We start from the raw sequence: 25021 nt of genomic DNA, 5'->3' as shown, positions 1-25021 counted from the left end.
CTGATGGCTGCTAAGAAAAAAAAAGGTATGAGGTCTTGTAGAGCACTGGCAGAGATGTCACCTTTTTAAAGAGGTGCCATTGGCTGGGCACAGTGGCTCATTCCTGTAATCCTAGGACTTTGGGAGGCCAAGGTGGGTGGTTCATGAGGTCAGGAGATAGAGACCATCCTGGCCAACATGGTGAAATCCCGTCTCTATTAAAAATACAAAAAATTAGCCGGGCATGGTGGTGGGCACCTGTAGTCCCAGCTACTCGGGAGGCTGAGGCAGGAGAATGGCGTGAACCTGGGAGGTGAAGCTTGCAGTGAGCTGAGATCGCACCACTGTACTCCAGCTGGGCGACAGAGCAAGATTCTGTCAAAAAAAAATACAAAACTTAGTTGGGTGTGATGGTGCATGCCTGTAGTCCCAGCTGCTTGGGAGGCTGAGGCAGGAGAATCATTTGAACCCAGGAGGCGGAGTTTGCAGTGAGCCAAGATCGCACCACTGACCTCTGTTGCCAGTCTGGCGACAGAGCGAGACTCCGTCAAAAAAAAAAAAAAAGAAAAAAGAAAAAAAAAAGAGGTTCCATTGAAGCCAGGAGCTGAAGAACGTTGGAGTGAGTGAGGTAGAGAATGGGGAGAGTGATGTTTCCAGCAAAGGGCACAGGACCTACAGAAGCTGGAAGAAGGTTAAGGTTCAAGGAGGTGGAGGCAGGCTGAGACCAAATCTAATAAGCCCTTGTAGGCCCTGCCACAAACTTTGGATTTATATCTTCCAGCAAAATTTGAGATGCTTCTTTTCTCTTTCTCAATTCCCTTTTCTTCTGTTGTTTTCTCTCCCATGTTTTATTTTTTAGCAGTGCCACATCATTCATGGGCATTGCAGATCTGCTTCTGTATTCAGCAAAAATTGAGAGGTTACAATTTTATGTCAAATTCCAGGCTAGGCTCTATGGGTTAAAACATAAACTGGCTAAGTGGTGGGTTGAATAGTGCTCCCCCAAAATTCATGTCCACCCAGAGCCTCAGGATGTGACCTTCTTCGGAAACAGAGTCTTTGCAGATATAATTAGTTAGCTTGAGATGAGGACATACTCCATTGCGTTGGGCCCTCCATCCAGTAACAGGTGTTCTAAGAAGAAGAGGAGAGGACACAGAGACACACCGGGAAGAAGGCCACGTGCAGACAGAGACAGAGATTGGAGTAAATGGTCTGCAAGTCAAGGAACGCCATGAATTGCCAGGAGCCACCAGAAGCCAAGAAGCAGCAGAGATCTCCTCTAGAGCATTCAAAGGGAGCACAGCCCTGTTGACATTTTTAGTTCAGACCTCCAGCCTCCAGAACTGTGAGAAATACATTTCTATCAAGATAAGTCACCCAGTTGCTGGTAATATGTTGTGGCAGCCCTAGGAAATTAAGACAGGATGCATTTCCTGCCCAGGTAGGCCACTAGGAATGAAGACAGTCACACAAATAGGAATGACTGCATGTTAAATACTACAAACCAGGGCATGTCCAAGGCATTATAGAGTTTTCAGAACATTCCTGAAATTATTTCTTTCCTCTCTAAATTTAATTTCTTTCCTTGCAGTAATTCTTCAGGAATCTATCTCTTAAATGTAATTTTAGATTGAGGAAGATGGAAAAAGTAAGTTTCTCCATAATTTAAAGCTAACAACAGAGTACCTCTCTATTTGACTGAATTCAGGCTCTCTGCATTTCTGACCAGTCAAACTTCTTGTGATATTAGACTTTGTTTTGATCATACCTTCTCCTTTCTCAGGACTAGATTCACTCCTATAGTATCCCTGAATCCTCTGTCGTGGCTCTGCTGACCTCCCTGAAATCTCCTCCTGGCCCATCTCTGCACGGCTTGCGTTCATCTTCTTTAAAGCCCTGATCAAGGCATATCTCCTTAAAACACCTTTCCAGCCAGCTCTGTTTGAAATTAATTCCCCTTCGTGTCTATATTTTTAATACTTTCACTTCAGCACATGCAGTTTGTTACATATTATATATTACAAGCTCTTCAATGCCGACTGATTTTTACTCACTTTGTTAATTTTCTAGGGCTGCCATAACAAATTATATCGAGCTTGGTGCCTTAAAAACAACAGAAATGTACTCTCTCACAGTTTCTGGGGGCCGGAAGTCTGGAGTCAAGATGGGGCGGCACTCCCTGAGAAGGCTCTAGGGAAGAATCCATCCTGGCCTCTTCCAGCTGCTGGTGGCCCCAGGCTGTTCCTTGATTTGTGGCTGCATCACTCTGATCTCTGCCTGTCTTCACATGGACTTCTCTTCCATGTGTTTCTCCTCTGTGTGGGTCTCATAAGGACACACATCACTGGATTTAGGGCCCACTTGGATAATCTAAGATGATCTCATTTTGAGATCCTTTATTTAATTTCATCTGTAAATAACCTTTTTGCAAATCAGGTCATAGTCATGCGTTCTGGTGATGAGACTATGGACATAACTTTGGAAGGAAGAGGCATCGTTCACTCATTATACCCATCTTTGCATCCACCCGTACCTGTAAGTTCCTTATGTATTATATATACTAAGTAATTAATTTTTTTATTAAATTTAATCAAATAATACCTTTGAGCACAGGTTTAAAAGTATCTACAAACTATTCTAATTCACTTTTTACTAACCATATCAAACTCATGTTAAACCACAATCCCTCCCTGGTGTACTATTACATTTCTGCCAGTTGACTTTATTCTACATTGAATGAGCCTCCCAGAAAAGAACAGGCAGTTGGGACTGCAAGTATATCAAGGACTGACAGGGTTTCGAATACTCTCAGGGCATTTCTGCCAGGAAACAGGCAATGAAAGAAATAGAAAACATCAAAAAATATAATGAACAATGATACTCTAAAATTTCTTAAGTGAAATCCAGGCAGTGGTAGACCTAGATTGAATTCCAGTTCTACCTACTGGTTTCCCAATCATGGCAAGTTCTATAATATTTCACTTTTATTTTGTTCTGTGGAGGAATGAAAGAAGGAAGGGAGGGAGGGAGGGAGGGAGGGAGGGAGTGAGGAAACACCCCACCCTCACCAATGCTCTCTAATGTCATCTAATTTTAATTTCAAAACGTACAATGATTATTGAGAATTCACCTGCCACTAGAAACGCCTATCCTGGAGTGTGGAACTTGTGACGACCCAATATATTTAGTAGCACTTGCACTAGCAGAAGAAATGATTTAGAAAATTAGGTCACCAGCAGAAGCCATTTTTGTGTATTGCTTTTTTCTGCTCAAGGACTCACTTTATGATGACAGTCTAGCCCAATTAGTCAGATAAATGGAGCCATTCCAATTTGAATACTGTTTTCATAAAGTATTTTCTGTTTGTTATGAAAATTAAGAAGTGCCATTGCTTTACAGATGCCACTCAGAGCCACATGCTGCTGCAGTCAAAGCCGGGGATTTCACTCTGTTGCAAAGTTAGAGCAGACAACAGGCACAATGCATGCCAGATGCAACTGAACTGCGAGGGGGCTTAAAAGGATCTGATGGAAAATGTCCTAACTCTGCTTTATCCAAGAATTATCACTGGGACAGTAGGCTCCTTGATACGTTCATGCAACCAGCTGCTAGTTCATCTCCGTTTCTAATGGGGTAATCCACATTGCTTTTCATCTTATTTACATCACACATGTGACTTTTAATATTAGGAGAATTCAAGCATCCATGTATGGGGCTAATTTTTTTCCTTTAATTGGGGATGGAGGAACGAGGTGATTGGCTTACATGCTTGAAAGCACAGAAAGGTCGAAGGCACCATTCTCCTACTATTGCTTTCTTCTTCTGTGTATAAAACACTTCAAAGTATCTTGTCTGAGTTTATAACCACCAACCGGATGCAAAGGTGACCCAGTTGTTGCTGAAAGCCTGTCCTATATTGTGAGATGTCCACAGTGGGGTGTGTGTGTCTGTGTGTAGGTGTGCACATGTGAATTTGTATCATGGTCACATTAACCAACTGCCCCTGAAACCTACAAGAGAAAATAGGTCTTCTGAAGACCTGCTGCAGGAGATCATTCCCAGCTTCACTCGCTTCCTGTGTTGCCTCGACAGCCGTTTGGTCAGAGCAATGCAGAGCATGCAACATCTACACATGTGGCAATGGGAAGTTATGAAGGCCAAGCAGTGATTCTTTTTAACCTTGTAATCATAAGCTGTTTTTCTGAAATTCTGATAACTGCACAGAGTCTTGTGCTAGTTACACAGAAGTTTGGCTCATCATGCCCTAGGCTGCAGTATAGACCTGATTCATGAAAATAGCTACACCCAATCCTCAGATGAATGGAGACACAAAAGAAAAGGAATATCTTTAAAAATGATGGCAGTGACATATAAACACATACACACACATATAGAATCTTGTGCTAGTGAAACAGAAGCTAATTTTGTGTGTGTGTGTGTGCTAGGTTGTTATTGCACTGCTATAAAGAAATATCTGAGACTGGGTCATTTATAAAGAAGAGGTTTAATCGGCTTATGGTTCTGCAGGCTGTACAAGCATGGTGTCAGCATCTGCTCGGCTTCTAGGAGGCCTCAGGGAGCTTTTACACACAGCAGAAGGTGAAGCAGGATCCGGCATGTTACATGGTGAGAGCAGGAGCAGGGGGGTGGGGAGGTGCCACACACTTTTAAGCAATGGGATCTCTTGAGAACTCAACCCCTGTCTCATGAAGTGACAGCATCAAGCCATGAGGGATCTGCCCCCCGACCCACCTCCCACCAGGCCCCATCTCCAACACTGGGGATTACATTTCAATGTGAGATTTGGGCAGGACAAATATCCAAACCATATCAATATTCTTACATATTCTCTAAATTATTAATTTCAACATAATAAATCTGTCAAAAATGGAAGTCCGGCAAATGTGCTTCTTTATAAATCCAATCTCCTTAAACATCTCCATGTAATATGGGCCCAAATCCTTCACTTAAAAATGCTACAAACCTAACAGCATATATTTAATGTCACAATAACAAAAATTCAAACCTGAAGAGGACCTACAAGGCCAATTTTTTTTCTCTAATGGGGAATCTGATACTCACAGAGTTGCCTGACTTGCCCCAGGTAACCAACAAGAGTCGTGATAGCCCTTCCTCTCATGTTCACGAAGCACTACACTGCTATACTCTTTAAGGTAATCTTGACCAAAGCAACGCTAATAACTACTGTGAGAGACAGAGAATGTGGCCACCCGGAACTACTGCAATGTAGGATGCCAGGGAAACAGTCACTGCCACATCACCAAGCTCATTCATTGGGGCCACCATGCTAGACCTGAGTGCTCACCTGCTGATAAGAAACTCTCAGAAGTCATTCATCATGCCCTACATCCAAGTTTACCTGGGCCATTGCCAAAAGTTCAAGTTTCCTGTGAGATCTGTGATAGCCCTCATTCCCATTCCCATACGTCTACATCCTGACCCAAAACTCCATTCTTTTCCTCTCTAAGCCTTCCCATTATGCTTTCTGGTGCTCTCAATATCAATAATCCAGCACCCATCCTTACTTCCCTAACATTTCTCTGAATGCTCCCTTCACCTCTATGCCTTAACTGAGACCTGTCCTCTGAGCACACTCATTCCTCTACAGCCCTCTCCAGGAGCAATGTATTTTCTTCGGTATCCCCTGAACCTCAGGGCTTGGGGTTTGATAGGTACCCTCCTTGGTTTTCTTGCTACTCCTTCTGACCTCCTATTCTCCTTGTTTTTGCAGTGTCTTACTCCTTTGAGGCTCTGATGCACCATTTATATCACCCTCTCTCCTCCTCATTGCTGTCATGTTGGTTATCTCATTCATGGGTGGCTTACAATGATCATTCTCCAACACGTCAATATCCAGTGTCCTGACCTTGATGTCACCTTCGACAGCCCTTTCTTCCACTCTGCCTTAGGCATCTCCTCTCAGTGTCACACCCAGGACCTTCTCATTTCCAGGAACTGCACCATGCAGGTCCCTACCTCCCCTCCTAGCTGTCCCAGTGCACTTGCCGGAAATGATGACAGTGCCATGGTTCCCATTCTTCATTGCTACTGATATTGTCAGGTCTTCACCCTGCCACTTTCTCACTGTTTCTCCACCACCTGTGTTCAGCTCCTCTTTTTCCAACCTACCTTCCATGTCCACCATCACAGTCGTTCTCATGCAAAAATCTTCAACTTCCTTGCTACTCTCTTCTGCTGTGGGTTCACCTGTCAAACCCCCAAATTTCATAGCTCCAACTTCCTACCTGCTCTCTGCTTGCACATTGGCCAGTTGGTGTTGCTGGAGAAAATCACACAGCTGTTTGGTGTCACTTTATATTTATTATTGCAACTGTCAAAGTCTCAAATGGCTGGCCATTCTACTAAATAAATTTAGGAAAATTCATTTCCTAGATTTACTTTTCTACTATTTGTGCCCTTTCTCCTCAAACATCTCCCACCCTTTGGCCACTCCCACAATCCCAACCTCTGCTATTAAAATGGAGAAAATATTCCTCAACTTTTCACGAGAAAATGCCTTCACTTGGGCTGTGGATTTCATCCCTCCTTACTGTCTCAAAAAGGTTGCTCCTTGGATCTTTCTCTGCCACTCCTGCATTATCAATAGCTCCACTTCCACTCTTCCTTCCTGTCACCAAGAAACACCGTCTCTATGCTCTTAAGAAAACAAACATATGAAAAAACGTTCATCATCACTGGTCATTAGAGAAGTGCAAATCAAAACCACAATGAGATACCATCTCACGCCAGTTAGAATGGCAACTGTTAAAAAGTCAAGAAACAAGAGATGCTGGAGAGGATGTGGAGAAATAGGAACGCTTTTACACTGTTGGTGGGAGTGTAAATTAATTCAACCATTGTGGAAGACAGTGTGGCAATTCCTCAAGGATCTGGAACTAGAAATACCATTTGGCCCAGCAATCTCATTACTGGGTATAGACCCAAAGGATTATAAATCATTCTACTCTAAAGACACACGCACACATATGTTTATTGCAGCACTATTCACAATAGCAAAGACTTGGAAAAAACCAAATGCCTATCAATGTTAGAGTGGATAAAGAAAATGTGGCACATATACACCATGGAATACTATGCAGCCATAAAAAAATAAGTTCATGTCCTTTGCAGGGACATGGATGAAGCTGGAAACCCTCATTCTCAGCAAACTAACACAGGAGCAGAAAACCAAACACCGCATGTTTTCACTAATAAGTGGGAGTTTAAAAAAGAGAACATACGGGCACAGGGAGAGGAACATCATACACCAAGGGCCTGTCAGTGGGTGGGTGGCAAGGGGAGGAATAGCATTACGAGAAATACCTAATGTAGATGACGGGTTGATAGGTGCAGCAAACCACCATGGCACATGTATATCTATGTAAAAAACCTGCACGTTCTGCACATGTATCCCAGAACTTAAAGTATATTTTTTTCAGAAAAGTTGAAAAGGTCTTCTCTCAACTCCTCAGCTCTCTTCAACATCTGCCCCAGTTTTACACTCTCCTTTATAGCAATACTTGTAAAGAGAGGTCTAGCTATGCAATATTGCTTCCACTTCTTGGTTTCTCATTTAAAGTATTTTTTATTAAAAAAATCAAAGTATGGTGCAAATACTTCAAAAGCTTGAATGCTCCCTTTTCTCCCCAGAGGCAGCCACTTGAAACTCTTCTAAAGAAATCTCCTGATTCACCTCTAAAGAACATGCTCAGAAAGTACTTCTCTGTTTCTCAATATCAGGCACTGACTCTGGCTTCTTACCACTGAATATACTGTTTTACTCTTATACTACACACCCCTCAACACACACACACAAACACACACACACACAAATTTCTCCTTTCCCCATCCTCCCAATGTACTTAGATCTTTTTTTTTCTTGGGGTGGGGATGGTTAGACTAACAGCCAATGGCATGCAAGTCTTATTCACAAATAAAACTGTGGTGTACCATGACTGCTTTTTACTTTTTGAACGTTTAAAAAATTTCTCTCTCGTTATCACTTGCTTCAATTTTCCGATTATTTTTCTATTTATCACAAATTCAGTCTCCTTTAGAGCAGTAGAATATCTCTTAATATATTCAAGCATGACAGGTAAACTCTTAAGTTCCAGTTTCTATTGGACAAATCCTTTCTCATGTCCTCCGTCTTCTTCCTCAAACTGGACCATGGTGGTACCTGGGAGAGAGATGATAGCAGAGGGCCTTGGGAATCACTGTCACAACTGCACCCACAGCATATCTTAGAAATAGTGCCTGGCCAAGAAGTTTAAGGCAGTGATAATGAGATCACAAACTTTACAATCAGCATCTCAAGATAAATGGAATCAGAGTTCTCCTCCTCTTTACAGCCTTCTGCACCAGAAAGAACAGAATTTTCCTGGCTGTGTGGTGTTGCATGGCAAAGGCAAACCCAGCTTTTGGTGGTGGCCAAATATCTGACTAAATGCCTGCTCTGGTTTGTTCATTTGCATGCTAATTCTCAGGTCACACATTTCTATACTTAATTCTTCAGAATAGTAAAACTGCATTAATTTAGGTTAAGTAAAGGGTAAAGTTTTTGAAAAGGCTGAATTTAAACATCATCTTAATTTTCTGTAGAGAATTCCAACCATTCCCAGAGGTTCCCAGAACCTTTACTCCACTTGCTTTGATAAGCACACAGGATTCCCTGAGCTCGTATCTTAGAAGTGCCTGTTGACTAAACAATATGGCTGTGTCAAGCCACTAAAATCCATTCCTAATTCTTAATAGCCTTGAAATTGGTTTATGGGTCAAATTTACCTAACAAACTGTTTTCTGTTTTTTCCCACCTCCCAAAACACAGTCAGTAATCTTTGGGCAATCCCAATTCAAATTATGACATATTCTGATTTGGTGGAGTTTGATCAGCTTGCAAAGTAAAAAAATATATATGTATAGTGGGGTTTTTTAGTTTGCTTTTCTTTTTTCTGGATGCTACCTGAGGTTCCTTCCAGTAACACAAATATGGTTTCCTTCAGTTCAGTAAATGTAAACAAGCTGCCATAGGCAACTTTTAGCCTTTTACTTCAAATGAGTGATTATATACTGGATATTTACCACTAATCTTGCTCTTTTCTTACTGAAAAAAATATACAGACACAGCCGTGCAAACTGTGATCCAGTTGCTGCCCTTCCCCTTCAGCTCCCTTTGTAGACTCAGACTTCCTTTGCCCCTTCATGTTTCAAAGGAGGACTGGCCAAAGAGAAATCACTTAACATATTCAATACCCACATGATGTGGCAATTAGTTTTCAAATCCATTTTTGACAACACAAGGCGGACATCTGGAATGAAGTAAAGGTGATTAGGTTTGGAGAGAGCAGAGTGACAAATGGAAATTTCAGAAATCTTTGCTGAAAAACAAGTATTCCAAGAGTAAGTGGTTCTATCTTCAAAATGAAATTGCTTTTTGAAATAAAATGCTCATTGAGTTCTGCCACAGAATAAATAGATTTTCCATGATGACTTTTAGGCCAAAGCTATAAATCAAAAACTTACTACATTGCCATTAATTTGCTCACTGTATCTAAAAGACTTTAAACTGCCCAAAAATATGCTCAAAATTATTTTAATCCATATGAAATTTTATCAAAGTGATATGAAGGGTTTTTTAATGGGCCACGGCTGATTTTCCTTAGAACTCAGAACGGCATGGAAACCAACGACTGCGAACTGAACCACAACTGTGAAAAGGCACTCTTTGAGGCAAGATAATAACTGCTGCTAAGCCACTCTTTTCCATTTCTTTTTTTTATAGCTTTTAAAAAATTTTTATTTATATACACCAGTTGTACATATTTTGGGGTACATGTGATATTTCAATACATGTATACAATATGTAATGATCAAATTAGGGTAGCTGGAATAGTTATTACTTCAAACATTTTCTTTATCTTGGGAACATTACAATTCTTGTTCTAGCTACCTTGAAATATATAATAAATTATATTTAACTATAAATTTTCTACCGTACTATTAAGTACTAGAACTTTTTCCTTCTATCTAACTATTTTTGTGCTCCTTAACTAACTTATCTTCATCCCTCCTTCCTCATCTCCCTTCCCAGCCTTTGGCAACCACCATTCTGAAACTCTCCACCTCCATGAGATCCACTTTTTTTAAAGCCACTCTTTTACATGTTTAATGGCATGGCTTGTCTACTCTGCTCAAGATGAAATACCCATCCTAAGCATACATGTCATCTACTGTAATGAAAATTATCAGTAAATTAGTTTTTTATTCACTTGCTAAGAGAAAAGCAACAAAGTTGACTAAAGATAATTTCTTACAGTGAATCTCCTATCACATAAATGTAGTAAGAAACTACATGTTTTTTATCTTGAGAGAAAGTGCTCTGCTATTAAACACATTATCCCTAGCAAGATTATCCTTTCATGATCAATTTCATGATCATATTTTATTTCCAGCTAATGCATCTTTGGTTTTATTTGGCTTCTGGAAGTATGGCTTTGTTAAGCCATTACAACTGGATAAGAAAGCTTGCGAGAGCATTGGCAACTACCTGTGTTCTATGAAGGGGGATTCTCTCTCCCTTTAAAGATCTTTCTTGGACTAATTTTTGAGGATGTGATGAAATGAGCTGCTTGGTAGCATAAGAAAAAGTGGAAAAGAAAAATGATGGAGATGAGAAAAAGTGGTGAATCAATGCCTTCTCACTTAGGACTTTGACCACAGGTGAATAACTGGATTTGACAGGTATAAGGGACATTTCTTTTAGGGGAAAAGATCAGGTCAGTGGTTCTCAAACCATATTCTTAACTAATCAGTCTAGAGGGTGCCTAGGCAACAGTATTTGTTTTCAAAGCTCTCCAGGTTTTTATTTAATTGTGCACCCAGAGTTGAGAACTATGGTACCACAAATGAAGAGAACGAAGGCCCCAAGCCAGAGATGCTGAGAAGCAGGAAATTTGAGATAGAAAGGATGAAGTCCATTCTCTCAGTAAAATAAGAGATGGAGTCATATCTTTAGATAGGAACAAAGTTGGGGATTTAAAGAAAGTGAAAAATATTTGAAAGGGGGAGTTCAAAATGCAACAGGACTTTAACTAGAAACAGCCTTTGATGATACCTTATTATAGAGAAAGTATACATTTTCTGAGCATCTTAGATACCCACAAATTTACTTTATACCATGATGTCTTCCCATTAATGAGGTATAAAATAGAGGAAATGTGCTTAAGTTATTTGTTGATAGCTCTTATGAATTCTGACTAATTTTGAATATAGGTAACCAAAATACATACCTTTTTCCAAAATACATATTTTGGGAAATAAACAAATTTGATAATATAAAAATATTCTCTTGCAGGTTTATTATGTTTAGTTGATTGCTGGCGTTCATGTGGAGCGTGGGACTGTGTGATTTGTTTTCCACTTTCCTCAACATGGCCATAGAGAAGATAAATTAGTATTGTCCTAGATTACATGTAATAGTAGTGCTTTCTGCTCAAATGAGTACCATTCCAATCTACGAAAAAAGTTATTCAACCTTGGAACTGGAATTTACTTTTTTTTTTTTTTTTTTTAACCAGAATAGGGGTTTGCAAACCATACGTAGCCAATTTCCTTAAAAGGGAAATTCTTGTGTGTCTCCTAGGACCCAAAAGTTCTATGCACTGAGCTTTTACATTTTGATTCAACTTCTCTTTCACTGTTCAAAACTGCGCCATGCAGATAATATTTTATAAGTCTGACAATCTCATAACAGGAAGATTTGAACATAGCAGCTGTTTACCATTTCATGCTAATTAAATGTGATTTCCATCATTGTCAATTTCACTCTTTTGCCTTCCAGTCACTTAACTACAAATAAGAGAAAGACACAGGTAGATGATAGGGAATACGTTATCCATGTATTATCAATTGATTAGTTTCAAGCATAAACACTTTGGAGTTAAGATTCAAATGCTACATTATTTGATATAATAAAGCTTGATATCCAGGTGTATTTAATTTTGAGCTAGTGGAGGAGTCATATTGTAGAGTGAAAACAATCCTAGATCTAGAGGTCCAAGGTGGGGGTTTGCCCCTAGTTCCACCACTAACAAAGTGTGACTTTCAGTAAGTCCTTAACTTTTCCATTTCTCAGCTTTTTTATATGTAAAATAGAAATGAAAACATCCTCTCTCCCTAGGTTGTTAATAAGATGCATGGAATAATGAATGTGAAATATATTTTAACATGAATTATCTTCAATTTAATTCATCTATTTTGAAAGTGCCTTATGTGTGCATATTGAGCTTCCTGAAAACAAAGCACAATAATATACAGAGGGATTAAGGAGAAGATATTAAAATATATATGTAATCAGAGTGTTATATTAAAATATATATGTAATCAGGTATACATATGTTAAACATTAAAACTCTCAATTGATGGCTAACATTTTATTTAAGTTCTATAATTATTATCTCCATAAATGTTACCATTATCCATTATTATGTATAAACAATGAACATAAGAATATTTAAGGTAAAACTTATGAATATGCTTCTGAAAAAAGCTAGCCCACTTAAGGTTCTTTTCTCTCTCTAGTGTTGATGTTGGTGCCATGAAGTTATAAGAAACATATGCGAGAAATTATACCAAAAAAAGTGAGAATTTTTTCCTGCCTCACCATCACATATGTTGAGGCCCAGACACAATTATCCTTTTAGAATGTATTACAGATGCAGTGCTTAGAAAATGGGTGCAAGATGTTTGTTCAGATATAAACTTGCAGGCCAGTGCTAGGGGAAGCTGGCAAAAGCCCTCAGCAAGCAACATTTCTTGTGGGTTGCCAACCCAGATCATGTTTTTTTTCCTTGAGAGTTTTGGCAGCTTCCTTCCATCTCTTCAGATTGCACTTATAATTGGTTGTTACCATAGAAACATGGACTTTAAATTATAGTATTCTTTATTAACTAGTTACAAAATGGAGGTGTGCCCCGAGCAAAACAGGATTTGGGAGGGTAACAGCAAATAGGTTAAAACTTACTATACTCATCTATATGATTGCTAATTCTTGCTAATTCCGTATGCAAGAGTGGTACACTCACAATTTATTAATCCGAATGTTGGCGGGCACCTACCCTGATTTCTTTCTGTAATGTTTTACTTAACAAAGGGCTCTGGATTCAGATTTTTTATTTATTTACTGCCTAGTTATATTATTATTATCACTATTATTTTTAAAAATAAGAACAAAACTTTGGTTCCCATTTTGCATTAATGAAACTCATGACATGTTGCCACTATCTGTTCTTAATCTTGAGAATTAATAAAAACTGAAATTTGTCTTAAGCCTTACTGTTAAAAACCTAGTCTTTTCAAGCAGAAAAACACATAATCAGATTATAGTTGTACCTGTAGGTCCAGAATCTCCCCTGTGTTCAAAGCAAAGATTCACAATGAATGGGGTACAGGAGAATAATCAGGATTTTTTGACAGATGCGATGAGGTTGCCTTGATTAACCTTATCAACATGTAAAAAGACTGCTATCCTTGTTTTTAATTATCAAAAATATGTGCAGCAGACATTCCTGGCCCATATTCCATTCTCATGCCTCACTGAAATTCTGAATTAGCTGAAACAAAAATGTGTAATCACTGGTTTTGGTGAAATCTGTAGTTTTTCCTACATGATTATGTAAATCACTGACATCTGATACCCCAAATCCATTCCTAATTCCCATTCCATTCCATCCCTTAGAAAATGAAGAGCTAATGCATAATAAATACTAAAGATAAGGGCAGGTATCAAAAGTATGGTCTGTGTTTCATGGGGTGGGATGAAGCTTGGGGAGAAATTAATGAAATGGCACATTCCCCACCAGCTTCCCATGATGTGTGGTGATGGTATTTGTGTGTGTGTGTGTGTGTGTGAGTGTGTGTGTGTATGGTGGGGTAGGAGTAGACAGTGACACTAACTTCCAAAAACATGACAGAACTGTCAAAAATGTATGACATAAAAATACAATAATAAATTACATAAGGTAGTATTTTCCAGCAAATAACAAAAAACCCAACTCTAAATGTTTTTCTGCTATTCAACTAATAATGATCCTTTTATTACTACATCTTCCCTATCTTTCTTGCTCAATGCTTGTGTTTTGGTTGCACATCCTTTGCATTGTTCGATGCACACATTTCCTATGCTGCTTAGTTATTTGATGTTTACAACATGGTAAACTGTGAAATATTTTTACAGTTTCAATTATTTAAAAATCATGTCAGAAATGTTTTGTTTTCTACCTGGTGATCTGTCAAGGGCTATGCCTTTCCAACAGTCTGTATCCATTTAATGCTCAGGCACTAAGCTCTGTTCACAGACTTATCCACTTTTCTCACCTACTTTGGAATTTCTAAACAAGACGGAGAAACTGAACAGCAGTTCCTTGTGTCTCAGAGGTCAAGAGAAACAACCTTAGTATCTGGGGTAGTTCAGGACCACGGACAACAACCAAAGATGCACCCACTTTTACCTTCAAATTCAAGATTGAGAATCAGAAAAGGCAAGGAAAAACTGTCGCTCTAACTACTTTGAAATTAGTTTGTGCCATTATTAAACTATTATTATTGTTTTAATTTTAAGCTTATATCAAGATTCTTCTTCAATCAGGTTAATATGGTTTCATTAAAGTGGCATACTCTTAGCAAAACAATGGACTGGCCAATTTATCAAGACAGGACAGAAATCTGGAGTCCATATTATGGTGGGAATATGCCAAGCTCAAAGGTGGGATTCTCAAAGGTGGGAACAGATTCTGACGACCAAGGCCACAGCCAGGAAAACAGAAACTCATAGGGAGGCAGTACAATCTAAAATATAAAACCACATCTACATCAACATGTATGGTAGCCCTCCTGCCCCCCAACCAAAGATGTCTATGTCTGAATTCCTGAAACTTGGGAATATGCTTCTTTCCCTGGTAAAATGGAATGTGTAGCTCAAGTTAAGAGTATTGAGAATGATGGTTTCCAGCTTCATCCATGTCCCTACAAAGGACATGAACTCATCATTTTTTATGGCTGCACAGTATTCCACGGTGTATATGTGCCACATTTTCTCACTCATAGGTGGGAATTGAACAATGAGAACAAAAGGACATAGGAAGGGGAAGATCACACACCGGGGCCTGTTGTGGGGTGGGGCGAGGGGGGAGGGATAGCATTAGGAGATATACCTAATGTTAAATGACGAGTTAATGGGTGCAGCACACCAACATGGCACATGTATACATATGTAACAAACCTGCATGTTGTGCACATGCACCCTAAAACTTAAAGTATAATAAAAAAAAAAAAAGTGTATTGAGAGGAGAAAGTTATCTTGGATTATCCCGGTAGACCCAATGTAATCACAAAAGTCTTTGTTAGAGGGGAGGAAGAGGGTCAGTCAGTAGTAGAAGTTCGAATGACAACGTGAAAAAAGGATCTTACGAAAGGAATACAGGTAGCCTCTGGAAGCTGAAAAAAAAAAAAAAATCAAAGAAACAGATTCTGCTCTCAAAGCCTCAGGAGAACAGTCCTGCCGACACCTTGATTTAGACTTCTGACCTCCAGATCTGTAAAAAAAAGAGGCTTCTGGGTTTTTTTTTGTCATTAAATTTGTGGTAATTGCAACAGCAGTAATAAAAAATGTAATAAAATATATGCAAACAGGATCCATGTGCAAAAGAAGGAAAGGGAATCTAGAAACATGGAACCACAGTGAACATTTATGCTCTCCAGATCTTTCTTCTATTCATTTGCTTAAGTTGACCGGGGCATCCAGTGAATATATTCTCCTTTCACTCATCCCCCTGTTCCAAGTAGAGTAGTTTACAAAGAACCATATCAACCACACACTTCATTTATATGCCCTCTCTCTACGATATTATAAACAGCAGCAATCCAGTATGGAATTCTGTAGATTGCACTCTAGGCCACTGATAATTTCTTTCATTATTAAAAAATTCAATAAGTTTTGGAAAAAATATTTTTTTGAAACAAAGTCTGTCACCCAGGCTGGAGTACAGTGGCACAGTCACAAATCACTGTAGCCTCAAACTTCTGGGCTCAAGTGATCCTCCCATCTCAGCCTCCCTCAAGTAGCTGGGACCATATGCACACACCACCATGCCTAGATATTTAAAAACAAAAATTAGTAGAGATGGGGTTTTGCTATGTTGCCATGCCTGGTCTTGAACTCCTAGGCTAAAGCAATCCTCCTGCCTCGGCCTCCCAAAGTGCTGGGATTACAGGCATGAGCCACCACACCTGGCCAGGAAAATGTTTTTAAAATAAAATATTTAAAGTGAGGCCCAACTTAGTAAGATTGCTTGGAATTGAATGAGTGTAATGCAAGTAAATTAACTTAAAAAACATTAACTGGGCCTTTCTATTTATATGTCAGGCACAGTAGACCTTGAAAGCAGGGTCACAGCCAGGCTTGTTGGCTCAGGCCAGTGATCCCAGGATTTGGGGAGGCCAAGACAGGAGGATCAGTTGAGCCTCAGAGTTTAAAACAACCAGCCTGGGCAACATAGCAAGACCTTGCCTCTACAAAAACTTTTAAAAAAATTAGCCAGGTGTGGTATGAACCTGTGGTTCTAGCTGCTCAGGAGGCTCAGGAGGGAGGATCGCTTGAGCCCAGGAGGTTGAAGCTGAAGTGAGCCACAATCTCACTACTGCACTCCAGCCTGGGTGACACAGCGAGACTCTGTCTCAAAAAATAAGTCTCACAATTTTCATAGCTCTGAGTCAGTATGAAGGTCTTCAGAGAACATAAGAAGAGCTAAAAGACTGTATGTCAAGCTATAGATAGAAACAAACAATGTGGAAATAAAAAGGGATATAATAGAGGATATTTGAGGAGAGTGAGCAGAAGATTAGTGAAAATTAGCTCTTCCCTCCCTAATTCCAATCATTTATTGAGCCTGGCCAGGCACTGAGCTATATAATCTATGCCATTTTTTTTAATTCTTGCAATCACACCATGAAGAAGGTATTATTATTTCCATTTTAATAGACTTAGAGATCTAAGTAACTAGCCCAAGTTGACATAGCTTCTGTGGCTGCACCAGGGGGTCTGACTGTAAAACCTCTGACTGCAAAGCCTTGCTATTTCAATCATGCCTTTCAGTGATGAGAGTACATAAAGCCTTTTACTTTAACTATTTGTCTTCTGTACCATGGAAAGAGAGGGTTTTGTCTGTTCTCTAGCCAAGGGAGGAGGATTTCTATTGAATTTGGACAATGGTTCAGAAATCTTATAAGCTGCCTTCACCTTTCTTGCTGTCACATCAAGTATTCCACAGTTCAGTTTCCAGAAACATGAGGGATGCGAGCACCTGTAAACTGTGCCTGACATCTCCCTTAGGTTGAACTACCCTGCACCATTAAGTGGAGCAGAAGAGGAAGTGGATGTTGCTGGAAAGATAGGTGTTTCGCTGTTTAGAGCATGTGTACTTATAATATTCCTGTTGTTTCGGTGCACAGTTGATCAATTATTTAAGGTTTTTAGATCACTTATAGTTTCTTTATTAAAAATCAGTTAATCCTTCTGGGCACGGTGGCTCATGCCTGTAATCCCAGCACTTTGGGAGGCCCAGGCGGGTGGATCACTTAAGGTCAGGAGTTCCAGACCAGCCTGATTAACATGGTGAAACCTTGTCTCTACTAAAAAAATACAAAAATTAGCCAGGTGTGGTGGCACACACCTGTAATCCCAGCTACTTGAGAGGCTGAGGCATGAGAATTGCTTGAACCTAGCAGGTGGAAGTTTCAGTGAGCCAAGATCGCACTCCAGCCTGAGCAATAAGAGCGAAACTCTGTCTCAAAAAAAAAAAAAAAAAATCTGTTAATCTTTGACCTTCTATTAGTCCAGATAGCTGTGGTTTTGGAACCAGGGAAGGTCTGGTTCAAAGGGGTAGCAAACATTTTTGAATAGTACTATGTCAGACTCTTCCTCAGTAATGACCTACATTGAGTAGCACCCAGCGTTTTTACAAGCAGAGCTGGCCGGGAATTCAGATTTCCTGATTCCCAGCCAGAGGTTATCCCATTTACAACATTCTGATATCTCTCCCTTTCCCAAGCTTCAACATAAACTTCAAGGTACTGATGATTACATCTCAGATTTCCTATACATATACTTATGGCACCACAGACTTAATAAGTTTGTACTGAATAAAGTGATATCACACATGAAGGTGTGCTGGATAATATTTTTCTAACTAAAAAGACAATGAAAACTAGAGTCCCACTGAAAATATTCAGAACTGTGTTCTTCCCCTGTTTTGAGCCATTTGATTTCCATTTCAAGGCAGGCAAGGCTACATTTATCAGAGAAGTGAAGAGTGAAAGTGTTAATAAGATGTATGGTGAGGGAAAAGCTAACAGGGATGAAAAGGCAGAAGCAAATGCCATGCACTAGAAGGGACTTGAAAGGTACTGAAAAGCTGACTTCCCTTCTCAGGTCCACCAATGACCGACTCTGTGACCTTAGGCTGGTCACACAACTTTTGTCGCAGAGAAGGCTTAACTGCAAAACAGGGAAGAAAGCTAGTTCTAACTCTAACAGGAGGATGGGATGAGCAAAGTGCATTGGAGATGTGGAAATTCCATTAAAAGGCTTAACTTGCTGAGCTATATAAAAATAAGACTGAATCTTGTCTTGATATAACCCCAAGCTTGGTAACTCTGCACAAGTTTCCTAATCTAACATTGTGCCTGCCTCATGATGGGTACAAATAATCAAACAGAGGCTGTGTGGTGTAGCGAGAAAGGAAGGGGATTAGAGCCAGGTATGCTTAGATTCCAACACCAGACCCACTCATTCCTGTATGATGGTGGGGAAGTGAATTAATCTCCTTAAGCCTCAACCTCCCAATCTCTATAATAGGACAATGATAATTATACCTATAAGAATAATATGAAATGGTTCATGTAAAATTCTTGGATAAACAACGGGAAATGTTTTTGGCTTCAAGTAACAAAAGACGTAACATAGGCTTAAACTAGTAAGCGTTTAAATTCATCTCATATGAAAAAGTCTGGAGGTAGTAGCTACTGGTTCGTTTATTGCCTCGCCACTGGCATCTCTGCAGCTTTCTTGGGCTCTGCCTCATGGTCGTAAGTTGGCTGCCAGAATTCCACTCACCATAGCTGTATTCAAGGTGGGTAAAAATGGGTGGATAGGGAGGCAGCAGATGCATTTGTCCCTTTTATCAGGAAAGCAAAGTTTCTCTAGAAATACTTTTTGCATCCTCTCATTTTATCTTGTTGGCAAGAACTGACTGACATGGCCCTCCCCAGCTGCAAGGGCAAGTGGAAAATCAGAGACCAGGATGATCCATCACCCAGGCTGGGCACATTGGGGTCCTACAGAAAATCAGGGTTTGCATGGCAAGAAACAACAGGCAAGTGGATACCAGGACACAACTAAAAGAGTTGGCTGCAGCCTGGCACCTAGTGACTTAATCGCTAAATATTCCTTTCTTCTTCCTCCCTCCGTTAATTAACAGAGCAAATCCATCTGGCTTTAATAGTCTGTGATTCCATATGGATCATTAAATTATAATCAAAAGTCAATACTATAGTAAAAATTCTCTAAACTGACCTACCAGAAGATAAGTAAGGCAGTAAAAAATGTGATTCATGAAATATTCTTATCTCTACTTTGAGATAACTCCAGATTTACAAAAAAAGTTTCAATGGTGGCACAATCGGGTCTCGCATACCCTTCAGCCTGCTTAATTAAATGTTAAAATATTATATGATGATAGTAAGATTCTCAAAACTGGGAAAATAACACTGATATGGTATTATTAATACATCTACAAATCTTTATTCAAATTTAACCAACTGCTCACTAATGTTTTTTTTCGTGTCCAGAAACCCATCCAGGATCCTACTGAATTTATTTATCATATCTCCTTCACCTCCTTCAGTCTAGATATGGCATATTTTTAAAGTTAAACATTTTTCTTATTTTGATATAGTTACCACAGAGCCATTTACTTTAGTATTTTGCCTGTGCATTTTGAATTGAAAAATTACATTACCATGTGGTGCCAGGAGGATTATATTGTTGATTTGCTCTTGCTGATTTGCTTTAACAGTCATTTGCATGGAGACTAAATGTACATTTCAGAAGAGAAAGTCTAGAAAATAAAGCTTCAGATGAGTAGCGCATGGATTAGTGAAGGATTTCTGCATCTCATCCTGGGTAATGCTAAATTTCTCCTATGGAGGATTTTCCTGCCCACAACACACACATTCATCATACCATAGAGGGTCAATTTTGAATGTTCCAGATGGACGCACTCAAGTTGTATGCTCAAATAATGATAATTAGCTACATTGATACGGCATTACTTATTAGAGGATTCCAATGCAGAATACTGGGCAGTTCCTGGAACTGCAGTCTTCTCGCACTCCCCCGGAAGGAGGCAGCTGGTGGCAGGGGCAGCCGTGTGCCAAAGGCCATGTGGGAAGACAGCAGACAATGCAGTGAGGGATCTCCAAGCAGCCTCTGGGCCTCTATGCCCTGCTGCCTGCCTGTTCCTGGAATTAGGATGATGTATGACTTTGGCAAACAGATGTAAATATCATGCCAATATTTTGGATCAATACCTGGGAACATTTCCCTACAGCATACGTCTTATTGACTCAATTACTGTTTGTTGTTTTGATAAATTGAGCCCTGAGTGCCCTGAAAGGGAAGTCAAGTGAATCAAAACGTCCACATTTCTAGACTTTGATGTATATCTCCATCTCTACTGTGTAGTCCATAGCAAATCCCCCAGCTGTTGCCTGCACAGCATTGTGGCCTCTGTGCACAGAGAGGCAGGGCTGAGTGGAGCCCTGGCTGGGCCAGCACTAGTGGAGAAACACACCACACCATGAGTGGACCACGCTCTGTGTATACTATCATGACGAGCCCCATCTCAGAAGAAGGCAGTTCACCCGCACTCAAACTTCAATAACCTTCTTTTCTTCCCACTGGTGGTTCTGTAGTAAATTTCTATTTTAAAGGCTGTTTGTAAATCAGCGGCAGTGTTACATTGTTTTTTTTTGTTTTGTTTTGTTTTGTTTTTTTTGAGACAGTCTCGCTCTGTCGCCCAGGCTGGAGTGCAGTGGCATGATCTTGGCTCACTGCGACCTCCACCTTCCAGGTTCAAGCGATTCCCCTGTCTCAGCCTCCCGAGTAGCTGGGACAACAAGCGCCTGCCACCACGCCATGCTAATTTTTTGTATTTTCAGTAGGGACTGGGTTTCACCGTGTTAGCCAGGATGGTCTCGATCTCCTGATCTCATGATCCACCCGCCTCGGCCTCCCAAAGTGCTGGGATTACAGGTGTGAGTCACTGTGCCCAGCCGGCAATGTTACTATTTAGGCAAATGATAGGTATCTACCTGCCTTTAGAATTCACTCTACCTGTAAAGTAGTAGGATATCCAAACACATGGGAAAAAAACAACATCACTTAAACTTATTCATTTCCCTCTACATCAGTGTAAAAACAAACAACCATTCCTACTGCTGACACTAAACTGTGGACTTGTTAACCAAAGCAGTGAGATGTATTGTATATTTCAAATACTATTATTATGAAGTTGAAGAGAGAAAATCGTGACAAATTTACTACATGACAAAAGTAGTAAATTTTTCTTGAAGCAAATATAACAAAAAGTATTAAAAATATATGATCATTAAGAAATTTCTTACCGTATTGCACACCCATGCCTCATGTTTTAGGTTCTAAAGACATTTTATGAACCATCGTGAAGTTTACTTAAATATAATCTGTGTGTATGCTTTGCAAAGGGCATTTGTTTTTGTCATCAAATATTTATCTTCCAAGCTTCATGATATTGGAGTCTAATTATTATACATATTACTAATGAAAGATTGTCAAAAATAATAGCAAATTAGTTAGCAAAGGCGTGAAATAAGGAATAAAAACATAAGTTCTCCAGGAAATTGTTTACATTTTTATTTTGCTATAGTGAACCTCTAAATGTTTCATCCTGTCTTTCCATGTATGTTTGCTGGTTTTATTGTCTCCACTTTTCCTTACCTCTAGAGTAGCCCTGGGCATTTACAATCAAGATGTACAAACTAAGTACCCATGGTGATTCTGGGTCTTGGGAAGGCAGTTCCACTGAGCTGTAGCCTTCCTCACACTGGAAAGACTATGCCTCCTGGAGACAGACACAATCTTCAGATTAGCAAATCTGAGCCCAGTCTTAATTTTGATTCTGTGATGTGCTGTGGATGTGAACCTTAAGGTAAAATTGTGTTAAACTTTCATAGATGCTTAAGGCAGTCTTTTGAATGAAAATTATAGATTTTTTTAATCACATATTCTCACAAGTGACAGCTGAACAATGAGGACACATGGGGGTGTGACAACACACATTGGGAGCTGTCAGGGGCAGTACGGGAGAAGGGAGAGCATCAGGAAGAATAGCTAATGGCTGCTGGGCTGAATAACTAGCTTAAGGGTTGATCTTAAGCAAATCACCATAGCACATGTTTACCTATATAACAAACCTACACATCCTGCACAGGTACCCCGGAACTTAAAATAAAAGTTGAAGAAAAACAGAAAAAAAAGAAAATTATAGATTTTTAAAACAGAGTTGTTTACTAGTGGTGTGACAAGGAAAACCAAGGCTGCTTAGAGTAAAAAACTGTATTCTTCTCAGGTTGTTCTGCTCGTCACGGTAGAATGTAGTGGTGGGTTTACAGTGTATCGAGTTTCTTTATTAGAGTCTAATGATTAGAAAGCTTCAGTTATTCTCCCTATTCTTTCTTCGGTTTTGTGAAGACAGGGAAAAATCAAAATCAAATCTGAGACAAAATAAGTAGATAGGAAAGTCATGAATTACTCTTTCTATTTGGGAAGAGCAAATATGTTTTAAAGAAGAATATACCAGAGATAATGAAAGTCAAGTTTAAAATCCTAACAAGTTTTATTTCAAAACAATCATGAACTTGTACATGACAATGGAAATGAAATCTCCAAAGCAGCCTTTCAAATATTAGATCTGGCTCCTGGCTACTCACTTATACTCACTCCCTCTGCCTCGTGGTGATAAAGCTCAGATAAACACAGTGGCCGCAAGCCAGTTCTGTAGAGCTAATTAAATCAGTAAACCTTAACTAGGTGCTTTCTTTATATAAGAATCCCTGTCTAGGGATACAAAAATGAAGACATACTCTTAGTTCTCAAGTTTCTCAGTGTGCAGGTGGGAAGACAGAGATACCAAAGCACTACTACATTCAATATAGTGGGTATAACTCATGCTTAAGACATACTGGGAATACAGAGGAGTAGACCCAAACTCTGCCTTTGGGATGAGGGAAAAGAAGTTTCATGGAAGGCTGGGAGGTAGATGTAAGACATTCTGTATTTGGGGACTGGGAGGATTATCTGCAAAGGGGACAGCAGGAACAAAGAAGCAGCTAAGAAACAATATGGTGTTTGCAGAGAATACCAGGCAATTCTATGATGCTGTTAGGTAGATAGACAGACAGACAGACAGACAGACAGATATAGATGAAGCTGGAGTGTTGGTTCAGGTCCCAAAGACCATGGGAACGAACCTTGATTTATCTGAAACCAGGAAGCCACTGTACACTGTAAGCATGGTCGTGTGAGAGAGGCTGGATGAGGAAATGAGAGTAGGGTTGGAGAGCAAGGTACAGATATAAGATCTATTGGGGGTGGGGCTTGATGATGAGTTCAGTACTACAGTGTAAGTTTGAGATACCCGAAGGTGATCCAGGCAGAGATTCCCAGCAGATGGATGGATTCACACTCCTGGAACTCAGGAAAGAGCCATCAATTGGTACATAATTGGGCATTATTGTTGGTGGGAGGAAGCACGGTGCCACTTACCCTAGAGCTCAGCTCTCTATTTTATCATTCCCCGCACATGAAAGAGAAAAAAGAATCTCCCTTTGCTTGCACTACAATACAACCTCCTTCTTTTGAAAGTTTCTTGCAGATATGAATTGCCACTTTAGGTTGTGAATGGGAGGACTTGTTCTGAATAGTAGAAATATTCAGAGAACCTGGTGTCATAACACACTGGCTAGGTATGATCAGTTGTGATGCACATCTTGGGCATTTGTTACTACATTAATTATAACACTAAAGTCTCTGCTTGATGTGCTTGTTCTTTTCTGTCAGACAAAAGTGTGTGGTTGCAGCTACTGTGCTGGGGATTGGGTAAATCTTGGTATGGCCTTGGGAGTGCATAACATTTGTGAATGTCATCAATGTTCACTCATGTATGTCTCAGTACCAAGATCATAAAGGAAAAATTGAGAACCACTGTTCTGGAGACAGCAAATCATAGCTCTCAGGTCAAATCGAGCTGCCACTGCCTGTTCGTATATAGCTCACCTGTGCACCAAGAAGGGTTTTTACAGATGAACATTTTTGGAAAAATTGGTGTTAGAAAACAGTAACTTTGAATCCCATTTAAGGGAAATGTCATCTCCTCTTCAAAAGAATTCTATTCTTCTCATTAGTGGATCTATAATACAATAATTTTATTCAATTACATTATTATATTTTGAATTTCATCAATAAAAATTTTGTAGAAATTCATCTTATCTGTTATTATGTAAGGAGATACATAATATTTGCAATTTGCCTCTTGGCTTCCAAAGACTAAAATATTTACAATCTGGCCCTTTAGAGGAGAAGCTTGTAAACTTCTGCTCTAGATTATGGTAAGGCAGCAAAATACACAGATAATTTACAATATGCCCAGCATTCTGCTAACTAAGAGTAATTTTCCCAGTTTCTATTTCAGTGCTCCCAGTACCCTGTGGGGTGAATACTATAGTGGCCTTCATCACAGATGGGGAAACTAAAATGCAGGGATGGTCAATTACTTGTCCAAGCCCATGCATTTAATAAGTGAAAAAGCTGGGATTTGAAACTAACTGGTCTGACTTCACGGCTGATGCTCCTGTTCTTAAGCCCCCC

The 25021-nt window shown here is 39.7% G+C and overlaps 1 protein-coding gene and 1 long non-coding RNA gene across 4 annotated transcripts in view; both read right to left on the bottom strand.

Moving 5' to 3' along the window:
- Positions 1–25021, bottom strand: part of FBXL7 (F-box and leucine rich repeat protein 7) — a 434790-nt gene that overhangs the window by 144224 nt on the left and 265545 nt on the right. The gene's annotated exons all lie outside the window — the stretch shown is intronic.
- Positions 799–25021, bottom strand: part of LOC134739578 (uncharacterized) — a 49601-nt gene continuing 25378 nt past the window's right edge. The window contains exon 2 of the long non-coding RNA XR_010126364.1: positions 799–25021. This exon is cut by the window's right edge and continues 25134 nt beyond it. This is a non-coding gene — a long non-coding RNA (uncharacterized LOC134739578).

The sequence above is a fragment of the Pongo pygmaeus genome, chromosome 4 (genome assembly GCF_028885625.2).
Source record: "Pongo pygmaeus isolate AG05252 chromosome 4, NHGRI_mPonPyg2-v2.0_pri, whole genome shotgun sequence".
In the NCBI taxonomy this organism is placed as follows: domain Eukaryota; kingdom Metazoa; phylum Chordata; class Mammalia; order Primates; family Hominidae; genus Pongo; species Pongo pygmaeus.
Note: the sequence above shows the minus strand (reverse complement) of the source record. Positions and strands in the feature narration are given on the sequence as shown.